This window comes from Gorilla gorilla, chromosome 2, assembly GCF_029281585.2.
Source record: "Gorilla gorilla gorilla isolate KB3781 chromosome 2, NHGRI_mGorGor1-v2.1_pri, whole genome shotgun sequence".
Classification (NCBI taxonomy): domain Eukaryota; kingdom Metazoa; phylum Chordata; class Mammalia; order Primates; family Hominidae; genus Gorilla; species Gorilla gorilla.
In genome coordinates, this window is record NC_086017.1 from 119,891,120 (window position 1) to 119,904,471 (window position 13,352).

The 13,352-nt window shown below is 38.4% G+C and overlaps 1 protein-coding gene across 3 annotated transcripts in view; it reads right to left on the reverse strand.

The window, feature by feature from the left end:
- The window catches only part of MORC1 (MORC family CW-type zinc finger 1), a 165,993-nt gene that overhangs the window by 49,399 nt on the left and 103,242 nt on the right, over window positions 1-13,352 (reverse strand). The window lies entirely within an intron of this gene.

Here is a 13,352-nt window from a genome sequence, read left to right on the forward strand (position 1 = left end):
GACAACACATGTTTAGAAGTATATTAAAATGAAGCCTCTTTACTACTTCATTCTCCACTTGTCTAATTCATATTCCATTAATATGTGACCACTGATACCACTGTCTTGCTTAATCTTTCTGGAGATGTGTTTATATAGCATATATAAGCACATATGTGTGTGTGTGTGTGTGTGTGTGTGTGTATACATATATATACAAATTTTTCCCACTTTTTGTGGTAGGGAAATATGGTAGCATATTATACACATGGTCTGAATTGTTGAATCGTGCCTTTTCATCTAAGGATATATCCTAGAGGTTTTTCTCTTTAGTATATAAAGAGCTTCTTATTCTTTTACAGCTGTATTATATTCCAGTGTATTGTTGTAAAAAAGTGTATTTAACCAGGTCTGTTGACAGACATTTGGATCTTCTCAATCTTTTACTATACAAACAACCTTGTAAATAGGTAATTTCACATTTGGGTGAATATGTCCATATAATCAATTTCTAAAAGTGACATTTCTGGGTCAACAGGTACATGCATTTATAATTTGGATAGACACTGCTAAATTTCTCCACCAGGCTTTTTGGTGGCCTAGCATATAGGCCTAGTATATACGATTATTCCAAGGGTACTTGAAGAGAAATACATACTCACATACTCTATTTTGAGAGTGCAGAGTATATATATATATAAAATTATATGTATATTGCTATTATTATTACTGATTGTTTAGGTATCCCTGAGCTGAGAGTAAAAGTTTCCTATTACTAGTATGATTGTCTCTTTTTTCATGTATCACTTGTAATTATTGCTTTATTGATGTCATATACATGTTTGACATTAGTTCAATCATTTTATTTTATCCTTTACTTTTATAATTTAAGTTTTTAATGATACATTGTATTTTCTTTTTTTCTGGTGACCTCCATTATGATGATAACTATATATAATATTTTTAGCTTTCTCTGTCTTTAGACATGATCTATGTATTTCCTACTCTGAACAGTGGCAAAATTTGTTTATTTTTTCTTCCCCGTTTTCTTCCCCTGATATTTATCAATAGTATGATCCTTCTCAGTGTTTACCTTAGTACTAAGAAGTATGCTAAAATCAAATAAATGACACCTCTTGGTCTCCTATTACAGTCGAGGCAAACGTCAAACTACTTTTCCCCTTCTATCACCCTTGACTTTCCTTTTTGGTTAGCTGAATTATTTTTACATTGCCAGGGTATTTACATTCAGTTTGGTGTCTAATGTCACATTTGTTTTAGGCTTTTTGCTTTAATTAAATACAGTCAATGCTTACATCCAGTCCTTTGATGTAGAATTTTCAGACATCTCTTGCTGGTTGAAGTTTGATCCCTAGTAGTTTCCTCAAAAAGAGACCATGAGAATATCTCCTGAGTTCTTTCCTATTTTTACGTTTTTTGTTGCTTTTTTTTTTTTGAGACAGAATCTTGCTCTGTCACCAGGCTGGAGTGCAGTGGCGCAATCTCTGCTCACTGCAACCTCCACCTCCTGGGTTCGAGTGATCCTCCTGCCTCAGCCTCCCAAGTAGCTGGGACTACAGGCGCATGCCACCACGCCCAGCTAATTTTTGTATTTTTAGTAGAGACAGGGTTTCACCATGTTGGCCAGGATGGTCTCCATCTCTTGACCTCATGATCTGCCCACCTCAGCCTCTCAAAGTGCTGGGATTACAGGCGTGAGCCACCACGCCTGGCCCTTTCCTACTTTTAAATCTATTTAGCTGTAGGCTTTTTATGTGAAGAGTAACTTGGTGAATATAAAAGTCTTGGTTTACACTTCCTTTCCATGAGGATCTTACAGTTTTTACTTCATCACCTGAAGCTGATTTTTTTTAGAGAAGTTTGAAGCCAAAGTGAACTGTTTTGTCCCTATAGGTGACTTGATGTTTATACCTGTTGGTCAAAGGAATCTATATTTTTTTTTTACAGTCGAGTAATTTTATTATAATATATGTCTTACTGTTGACTATTCTGGGGACAGTTTTTCCCTATTGTTGTGGAGCATACCATTTCAAACACGTAGCTTCAAGTTTTACCGTTTTCCTGAAAAGTGTGCCTGATTTATACCTTTAAAAATGTGTTCTTCCATTACTCTGTTTTCCCTGGGTATTCAAATTGTGCAAATATTGTGTCTCCTTCTTACTTCTATCATTCATGATCATTTTCTGTGTAACTAATTGTAAGCAATTCTTTCCTAATTTCTATTATTTTATTTGCTTTTTACTTTTATCTTCTATATCAGGGGACAGCAAACTTTTTCTGTAAAAGGCTAGATAGTAAATAGTTTTGCAGGTCACATACAGTCTCTGTTGTGTATTCTTTTCTCTCTCTCCTCTTCCTCTTTCTCTCTTTACCATCTACAAATGTAAAAGTCATTTTCAGCTTGTGGGCCATAAATGAACAGGACTAGATTTGGCCCATAGGTAATAGTTTGTGACCTTTGCTCTATATCCCCACTATGCTTACCAAAATGATAATTTGCCTTGTGTTTTTTCCAATTGTATGATTTCATTTCTTCTGTTTAAGTTCTGCAAATTATGTTTTATTTCATTGTCTCGTACAGTCTCAGCATCTCTTCATAAATCCTTATATTTGTTTCAGAATCTTCTTTCATAAAAATGACTTTTTTCATTGGGTTTTTAAAAATGTATGTATAAATGTGTATGTTTAATTTCCTTCTGATGTGCATTTTAATTTTTCTTTTTTCTAATTTACAGCTTTAGTGAGATATAGTTGACGAACAAATAACAGCACAAAATTCAAGTATACAATTTGAAAGATTTTGATATATGTATAATAATCAAGATAATTAATATACTGATCATCCCCAAAAGTTTCCTTGTCTCCCCCACCACCTCTTCCAACCCTGCCCCATCCCTAACCAACCACTGATCTGCTTTCTCTTGCTGTCAATTAGCTGTATCTTCTGAAGTTTTATATTAAGTGAAATCACACAGTATGTAATCTTGACTTCTTTCACTTAGAATAATTATTTAAAAACTCATCCATATTGCTGTGTGAATCAAGAGTGCACTCCTTCCTGTTACTAAGTAGTTTTCCACTGAATGGACATGCCATAATTTGTCCTTTCACCTTTTGATGGTCATCTGGATGTTTTCCAGGTTTTGGCAATTACAAAGCTACTTAGTATAAGCACACATGTACAAGTTTTGCGGTGGATATATGCTTATATTTCTCTTGACTAATACCTAGGAATGGAATATCTGGGTCACATGATAGGTATATCTTTAACTTTTTAAAAACTGCCAAGCTAGGCTTACTCCTATAATCCCAACCCTTTGGGAGGCCAAGGCAGGAGGATCGCTTGAGGCCAGGAGTTTGAGACTGCTGTGAGCTATAATTGTGCCACTGCACTCCAGCATGGGCAACACAGTGAGACCACATCTCAAAAAACAAAAACCAAAACAAAAAAAACCCTGCCAAACTGTTTTCCTATGTCACTTTACCATTTTGCATTTTCAATGGTTGCTCTCTATCCTAGGTCAACATAGCATAATCATTTTAACTTTATCCATCGTAGTGAGTGTGTAGTGGTTATCTCATTGTGGTTTTAATTTGCAGTTCCCTTAATGATTAATGAAATTGACTTTTCATGTGTTTACTGGCTATCTGCATGTCTCCTTTGATTAAGTACCTGCTTAAATGTGTCTATTTTTTAACTGCATTGTCTTATTATTTTTTTTTGTTTTGTTTTTGTTTTTTTTTTTGAGATGGAGTTTCGCTCTTGCTGCCCAGGCTGAAGTGCAATGGCACAATCTCAGCTCACTGCAACCTCCGCCTCCCAGGTTCAAGCAATTCTCCTGCTTCAGCCTCCAGAGTAGCTATGATTACAGGCATGCGCCACCACGCCTGGCTAATTTCGTATTTTTAGCAGAGATGGGGTTTCTCCATGTTGGTCAGGCTGGTCTTGAACTCCCGACCTCAGGTGATCCGCCCACCTTAGCCTCCCAAAGTGCTAGGATTACAGGCATGAGCCACTGAGCCCAGCCGAGTTTTAAAAGTTCTCTCCATACTCCAGATACAAGTCCACTGTCAGGTATTATTTTGCAAATATTTTCTCCCAGTCTGTAGCTTGACTTTTCAATTTCTTAACAATGTCTTTTGAAGAGCAAAAGTCATTAATTTTGATGAGGTACAATTTTAAAAATTTTCTTTTTATAGATCATGCATTATGTGTCATTTTTTAGAAATACATGCCAAATATCAGGTCACTAAAATTTCTTCCTATATTTTCTTCTAGAAGGTTATCTTTTACATTTAGCCCTATGATCTATTTCAAAATAATGTTGTATATGACAGGAGGTAAGAATCAATGTTTGTTATTTTTGGGGATATATGGCTATCCAAATGTTTTGGTTCCATTTGTTGAAAAGATTCTTATTCTCTCATTAAAATGTCTTGGTCCCTTAGTTGAAAATCAGCTGGCTATATACATGTGGGTCTATTTCTAAACTCTCTATTCCATTTCATTGCTATATTTGTCTCTTTTTACACCAATACCACACTGACTTCATTACAGTTTTATTACGAGTATTAAAATTAGGTAGTATGATTCCTCCATCTTTGTTCTTTTTTAAGGTTATTTTTTCTAAATTCTTTGCATGCCATATAAATTTTAGAATCAGTTTTTAGTATCTATCAAAATACTTGTTTGAATTTTAATTGATGCCAACTGGGGAGAATAGACATCTTAGCAATGTTGACTCTTCAAACTCATGACATGGAATCTGTCTTCATTTATGTGTTTTATTTAATGTTTTCAGCAGTGTTCTACAGCTTTCAGTGTACAGCTCTTACATGTATTTCGTCAAAGTTATCTGTAAGTAGTTCATATATTTTAATGCTATTGGAAATGGTATTTTTCAATTTCAATTTCCAACTGTTTGCTGCTAATATATAGAAAAAGTTAATTTTTATGTATTGATTTTGTGTCCTGCAACCTTGCTAAAGCTCATTTCAGTAGTTCTAGTAACTTTCTGTAAATATTATCTGTTTTCTACATAAACTATCAAATCTTGAAAGAAAAAAAACTTTTACCTCTTCTTCTGCAATCTGAGTGCCTTTTCTTTCTTTTTCTCTCTTTTCACACCATCTAGAACCTCCTGTACAATGTGGAACTGGAGGGGTGAGAGTGAAACTCCCTTGCCTCATTCCTGACCTTAGTGGGAGAACATTGATTCTTTCACTAATAAGCAAGATTTTAGCTGCAAGTGTTTTGTAGATGCCCTTTATCAGTTGAGAGAGTTTTCTTCTATTCCTGATTTTCTGAAAATTTATCAGGAATGGCTATAGTTGCTTCTTTTTTGTCATTTATATTTTGCTAGAATTCTTTAACGTTTTTCTTGCAGTATTTTATTTATGTTATATAATTATATGGTTTCTTATTGATATTTTACTGGAATCTTTGTTTTTTTAGTGTATCTGTTTAGATACTATACTAGTTTGTTTTTTTAAACATGTCATTATAAAAGTTGGATTTTCCAGGACCAGCTCTTTGCCAGAGCTTTCTATAGAAAGTGTAAGTGGAGGGCAAATTTCTAGGCAAGTTATTTTTCACAAGCCTAGCTTCTTTTCCTCTGATCTCTACAAAAAATACTGCTTCTACAAATTGTGACTTATTTGAGTCCTTTCATGTGCATTTCACATTTTCTACTTCTGTGAATCAAAGTTGGTCCAGTAGGGTTCCTGTTGCCTGCTGGCTATTGCAGATAACGGCTATAGCTTTTCCATCTCTAGATGTATCCTTCTTCAGTAAGTGTATTTGTATGGATTCTTTTGATATGCTACCGCTGGGCTCTTCCTTAGATTTCTCTTCTATTCTTCCTGTGGAGCTCCTGCATCATCTTGATTGCTTTGAGCAGCCCTGAGAAATATGTTGATATACATCTATGCTATGGCTTGAATGTGTCCCCCCAAAAGCACGTACTGGAAACTTAATCTGCAATGCAACAGTTTTGGGAGGTGGGGCCTAAAGGGAGGTGTTTAGGTTATGAGGATTCCATTCTCATGAATGGATTAATGCCAATTATTACAGGATTTGAGACTGCAAGTTCAATCTCTCTTTCTCGCCTTCTTTCCCTCCCTTGCTTTCTGCCATGGGATTACACAGCAAGAAGGCCCTGACAAGATACTGGCACCTTGATATTGAACTTCCCAGCCTCTAGAACTGTGAGAAATAAATTTCTTTTCTTTATAAATTACCCAATCTTTGGTATTTTGTTATAGTATCACAAAAGAGACTAAGACAGTTTCCTAGTTTGACTAAAATTTCACTTTGCATTTTTGTCTTCCATTTTCTGTGTTGCTCTTAGAAGACTTCCGGAAAATGGGGAAATGCTAAGTCTATATAGCCATATTTATACCAAAAGTCCCCTATAACACTTTACCTACCTTTATCATTGTACATATCACAATGTCTAATAGTTACATGTTGACATGTGGATCTCTTTCAATAAATTGTAAACTCCCAATTATTTATTTTTATCTGTAGTACCTCATACAAGATTTTGAGTATTATAGGTTCTCAACAAAATGTTGATGATTGGCAGGATAAACAGATGCTTCTAGAGCCCACTGCTCATCTCTTTCATAGCCAAAACAGTACCACAAGTCTACTCTACATTCAAAAGGTGTTTATTTCTCCACTACTTGTGGGAGCTTATTACACCATTCAGATGCTTTATATTAAATTCCAGTGTATACTCTCTTCCAGTGTTTGCATCACTCTGGGATGAGTCTTGTTCCTGATACAGCAAAATGGATTTCACAATGTATGATTTTCTTAGATTATTTGGGTTTGTAATATTTTAGGTGCTAGCTTGAAGATAATTATTTTGTGCTAGTTTTATTGTAATGGATTTTGACCTGAACTATTAATCACATCACTAAACAGAATTTTGAGTAAATAAAAATTTTATAAGTTCTATAAATTATACTCTTTCATTTTAACATCAGAGTTGCTTCTACAAAAGAACTTAAGATATTATAGAAAAACACAGCAAAGATGTCTCAACTACATTTTGAGTAGAAAGACATTAATAATTATGTCAAATAAAACTTGTTTGTTTTTTGAGACAGAGTCTCACTCTGTCACCCAGGCTGGAGTGCAGTGGCATAATCTCAGCTCACTGCAACCTCTGCCTCCTGGGTTCAAGCGATTCTCCTGCCTCAGCCTCCCGAGTAGCTGGGGTTACAGGCACCTGCCACCACGCCCAGCTAATTTGTTCGTATTTTTAGTAGAGACGGGGTTTCACCATGTTAGCCAGGTTTCGAACTCCTGACTTCAAGTGATCCGCCCTCCTTTGCCTCCCAAAGTGCTAGGATTACAGGCGGGAGCCACCACACCCAGCCCCAAATGAAACGTTTTAAGGTAGTACAGAAGCAAGAACAGACACAGTAATGACCTCCGGTAACAGGGTGAAGGCAAAAATTCACTCACAATTGGAAGAACACAGCAGGAGATAGGGGAAGAATTCAAAGACAGCTGCACTGAGCACCTTTTCTACCTTAGATCTATACCTAGAAGATTATACCATAGTCAATGAGTGGGTTACATTTTAACTGTATCTTTAGTAAAGTGCACCATATCCCTAAGAATGTTGGGTCTATTCCTCCCACCCATCTGAGTTCTGCTCATCTTCTTTAATTCTATCACATGCTACTTTCACTTTGTAACTCCAGGGGTAGCTGAAATTCAGTCACTTTGAGGAACTTACACTGGTCAGTCTTTTCATCTCTTAAAACTTATCTACCTCTGAAATGCTTTTCTCTTCTTTATAATTTATAGTTCTTCTAATTATTTCAGGATTATTATCAATGTTCTTCATATGCAGAGAAACTTCTTTTCCCACAGTTCTTTCTCTGAATTTACTATACCCCTCTTGACTTCCCTTCCATTCCCAATTCTGCCTGAGAAAAACAGTCCATCACATCAGCTATGCTCTGCCACGCCAACCTCATAATCCTCAATCTTGGATCAATGACATCATTTTCCATCTTTGCAGAAATTCCAAGCTGCTAAAATTTGTGCAAGTTGAGTATCTCTTATCCAAAATGCCTGGGAACAGAAGTGATTCCCAGGACAGTCTGTCTGGGAATCTGATTTGGGATTTTTTGAATTTTGGAATATTTGCATATATATAATTAGTTATCTAGGGAACCCAAGTCTGAACATGAAAACCATTTATGTTTCATATACACCTTATACACACAGTCTCAAGGTAATTTTATACAATATTTTAAATACTTTTGTGCATGAAACAACGTTTTGACTGTTTTGACTGCAACCTGTCACATAAACCAGATGAATTTTCCTCTTGTAGTGTTGTATCACACTGAAAAAATTTTAAATTTTGGATTATTTTGAATTTCAAATTTTCAGATCAGTGATGCTTAAACTATATATAACCACTGAATCCACACTACAAGAAATATGCATAATTCTCATACTCTTCTGGACAATCTTTTCACTTGTCCCTAACTAGCTTCTGTATCCATCTCCACAAAGATTGTTCCAAATCTTTACTGTACCCTCCATATAAAGCCTGCCTCTTTCACTCAGATGACCCTGACTCCTCTTTATAGGAAGGAAAAAAAAATTAAGATTTTTAGGTGTGTGTGAACACCCTTAACTTCTTTTCCACAATCTCAGAGGAAAAAATGTCCCTCTCCCTGCCCTAACTTAAACCTTGCACCTGGGTCCTCATAATCCTTACTTCCTGTCCTTGCTGGACTCTCTACATGAAAAAGGTCCCAGGCCGGGCGCAGTGGCTCATGCCTGTAATCCCAGCACTTTGGGAGGCCGAGGTGCGCAGATGACTTGAGGTCAGGAGTTCAAGACCAGCCTGATCAACATGGTGAAACCCTGTCTCTACTAAAAAATACAAAAATTAACCAGGAAGGGTGGCGGGCGCCTGTAATCCCAGCTACTGGGGAAGCTGAGGCAGGAGAATCGCTTGAATCCTGGGAGGCGGAGGTTGCAGTGAGCTGAGATCGCACCACTGCATTCCAGACTGGGTGACGGAGCGAAACTCCATCTCAAAAAAAGAAAAAAAGAAAAGAAAGAAAAAAGGAAAGGTCCCATCACACCTGTGTGCTGTATTTCTTCAATTTTACTGGCTTTTTCCTCTTACTCCAGAAACATTGTCTAATCTCTCCTAACCATGAATTTACCTCAACCCTACCTAATGCTCTAGCTGTAACCCCATGTTTCTTTGCTCCTTTAGTACAAAACTTCCTAACACAGCTTATTACCCATGGCGTCTATTTCTTTACTTTCCATTCACCACTTCCCCTCATCCCACCTGGCTTTCCCTCTGAAACTTATCTTGCTGAGCTTGGCATTACCTTTCTGTTATAAGGCCCAATGGACTCAGCACAATGCTTAGATCATAATAGATATAAAGGAAATACTTGGGGGAGGAGCCAAGATGGCCGAATAGGAACAACTCTGGTCTACAGCCCCCAGCGTGAGCGACGCAGAAGACGGGTGATTTCTGCATTTCCATCTGAGGTACCGGGTTCATCTCACTAGGGAGTGCCAGACAGTGGGCGCAGGTCAGTGGGTGCATACACCGTGCGCGAGCCGAAGCAGGGCGAGGCATTGCCTCACTTGGGAAGCGCAAGGGGTCAGGCAGTTAGTTCCCTTTCTGAGTCAAAGAAAGGGGTGACGGACGGCACCTGGAAAATTGGGTCACTCCCACCCAAATACTGCGCTTTTCCGACGGGCTTAAAAAACGGTGCACCACGAGATTATATCCCGCACCTGGCTCGGAGGGTCCTACGCCCACGGAGTCTCGCTGATTGCTAGCACAGCAGTCTGAGATCAAATTGCAAGGCGGCAGCGAGGCTGGGGGAGGGGCGCCCGCCATTGCCCAGGCTTGATTAGGTAAACAAAGCAGCCTGGAAGCTCGAACTGGGTGGAGCCCACCACAGCTCAAGGAGGCCTGCCTGCCTCTGTAGGCTCCACCTCTGGGGGCAGGGCACAGACAAACAAAAAGACAGCAGTAACCTATGCAGACTTCAATGTCCCTGTCTGACAGCTTTGAAGAGAGCAGTGGTTCTCCCAGCACGCAGATGGAGATCTGAGAACGGGCAGACTGCCTCCTCAAGTGGGTCCCTGACCCCTGACCCCCGAGCAGCCTAACTGGGAGGCACCCCCCAGCAGGGGCATACTGACACCTCACACAGCAGGGTACTCCAACAGACCTGCAGCTGAGGGTCCTCTCTGTTAGAAGGAAAACTAACAAACAGAAAGGACATCCACACCAAAAACCCATCTGTACATCACCATCATCACAGACCAAAAGTAGATAAAACCACAAAGATGGGGAAAAAACAGAACAGAAAAACTGGAAACTCTAAAAAGCAGAGCGCCTCTCCTCCTCCAAACGAATGCAGTTCCTCACCAGCAACAGAACAAAGCTGGATGGAGAATGACTTTGACGAGCTGAGAGAAGAAGGCTTCAGATGATCAAATTACTCTGAGCTACGGGAGGACATTCAAACCAAAGGCAAAGAAGTTGAAAAGTTTGAAAAAAATTTAGAAGAACGTATAACTAGAATAACCAATACAGAGAAGTGCTTAAAGGAGCTGATGGAGCTGAAAACCAAGGCTCGAGAACTACGTGAAGAATGCAAAAGCCTCAGGAGCTGATGCGATCAACTGGAAGAAAGGGTATCAGCAATGGAAGATGAAATGAATGAAATGAAGCGAGAAGGGAAGTTTAGAGAAAAAAGAATAAAAAGAAATGAGCAAAGCCTCCAAGAAATATGGGACTATGTGAAAAGACCAAATCTACGTCTGATTGGTGTACCTGAAAGTGATGGGGAGAATGGAACCAAATTGGAAAACACTCTGCAGGATATTATCCAGGAGAACTTCCCCAATCTAGCAAGGCAGGCCAACATTCAGATTCAGGAAATACAGAGAACGCCACAAAGATACTCCTCGAGAAGAGCAACTCCAAGACACATAATTGTCAGATTCACCAAAGTTGAAATGAAGGAAAAAATGTTAAGGGCAGCCAGAGAGAAAGGTCGGGTTACCCTCAAAGGGAAGCCCATCAGACTAACAGCGGATCTCTCGGCAGAAACCCTACAAGCCAGAAGAGAGTGGGGGCCAATATTCAACATTCTTAAAGAAAAGAATTTTCAACCCAGAATTTCATATCCAGCCAAACTAAGCTTCATAAGTGAAGGAGAAATAAAATACTTTACAGACAAGCAAATGCTGAGAGATTTTGTCACCACCAGGCCTGCCCTAAAAGAGCTCCTGAAGGAAGCACTAAACATGGAAAGGAACAACCGGTACCAGCCACTGCAAAAACATGCCAAATTGTAAAGACCATCGAGACTAGGAAGAAACTGCATCAACTAACGAGCAAAATAACCAGCTAACATCATAATGACAGGATCAAATTCACACATAACAATATTAACTTTAAATGTAAATGGACTAAATGCTCCAATTAGAAGACACAGACTGGCAAATTGGATAAAGAGTCAAGACCCATCAGTGTGCTGTATTCAGGAAACCCATCTCATGAGCAGAGACACACATAGGCTCAAAATAAAAGGATGGAGGAAGATCTACCAAGCCAATGGAAAACAAAAAAAGTCAGGGGTTGCAATCCTAGTCTCTGATAAAACAGACTTTAAACCAACAAAGATCAAAAGAGACAAAGAAGGCCATTACATAATGGTAAAGCGATCAATACAACAAGAAGAGCTAACTATCCTAAATATATATGCACCCAATACAGGAGCACCAAGATTCATAAAGCAAGTCCTGAGTGACCTACAAAGAGACTTAGACTCCCACACATTAATAATGGGAGACTTTAACACCCCACTGTCAACATTAGACAGATCAACGAGACAGAAAATCAACAAGGATACCCAGGAATTGAACTCAGCTCTGCACCAAGCGGACCTAATAGATATCTACAGAACTCTCCACCCCAAATCAACAGAATATACATTTTTTTCAGCACCACACCACACCTATTCCAAAATTGACCACATACTGGGAAGTAAAGCTCTCCTCAGCAAATGTAAAAGAACAGAAATTATAACAAACTATCTCTCAGACCACAGTGCAATCAAACTAGAACTCAGGATTAAGAATCTCACTCAAAACTACTCAACTACATGGAAACTGAACAACCTGCTCCTGAATGACTACTGGGTACATAATGAAATGAAGGCAGAAATAAAGATGTTCTTTGAAACCAACGAGAACAAAGACACAACATACCAGAATCTCTGGGACGCATTCAAAGCAGTGTGTAGAGGGAAATTTATAGCACTAAATGCCCACAAGAGAAAGCAGGAAAGATCCAAAATTGACACCCTAACATCACAATTAAAAGAACTAGAAAAGCAAGAGCAAACACATTCAAAAGCTAGCAGAAGGCAAGAAATAACTAAGATCAGAGCAGAACTGAAGGAAATAGAGACACAAAAAACCTTTCAAAAAATTAATGAATCCAGGAGCTGGTTTTTTGAAAGGATCAACAAAATTCATAGACCGCTAGCAAGACTAATAAAGAAAAAAAGAGAGAAGAATCTAATAGACGCAATAAAAAATGATAAAGGGGATATCACCACCGATCCCACAGAAATACAAACTACCATCAGAAAATACTACAAACACCTCTACGCAAATAAACTAGAAAATCTAGAAGAAATGGATAAATTCCTCGACACATACACTCTCCCAAGACTAAACCAGGAAGAAGTTGAATCTCTGAATAGACCAATAACAGGAGCTGAAATTGTGGCAATAATCAATAGCTTACCAACCAAAAAGAGTCCAGGACCAGATGGATTCACAGCCGAATTCTACCAGAGGTACAAGGAGGAACTGGTACCATTCCTTCTGAAACTATTCCAATCAATAGAAAAAGAGGGAATCCTCCCTAACTCATTTTATGAGGCCAGCATCATTCTGATACCAAAGCCGGGCAGAGACACAACAAAAAAAGAGAATTTTAGACCAATATCCTTGATGAACATTGATGCAAAAATCCTCAATCAAATACTGGCAAAACGAATCCAGCAGCACATCAAAAAGCTTATCCACCATGATCAAGTGGGCTTCATCCCTGGGATGCAAGGCTGGTTCAATATACGCAAATCATTAAATGTAATCCAGCATATAAACAGAGCCAAAGACAAAAACCACATGATTATCTCAATAGATGCAGAAAAAGCCTTTGACAAAATTCAACAACCCTTCATGCTAAAAACTCTCAATAAATTAGGTATTGATGGGACGTATTTCAAAATAATAAGAGCTATCTATGACAAAC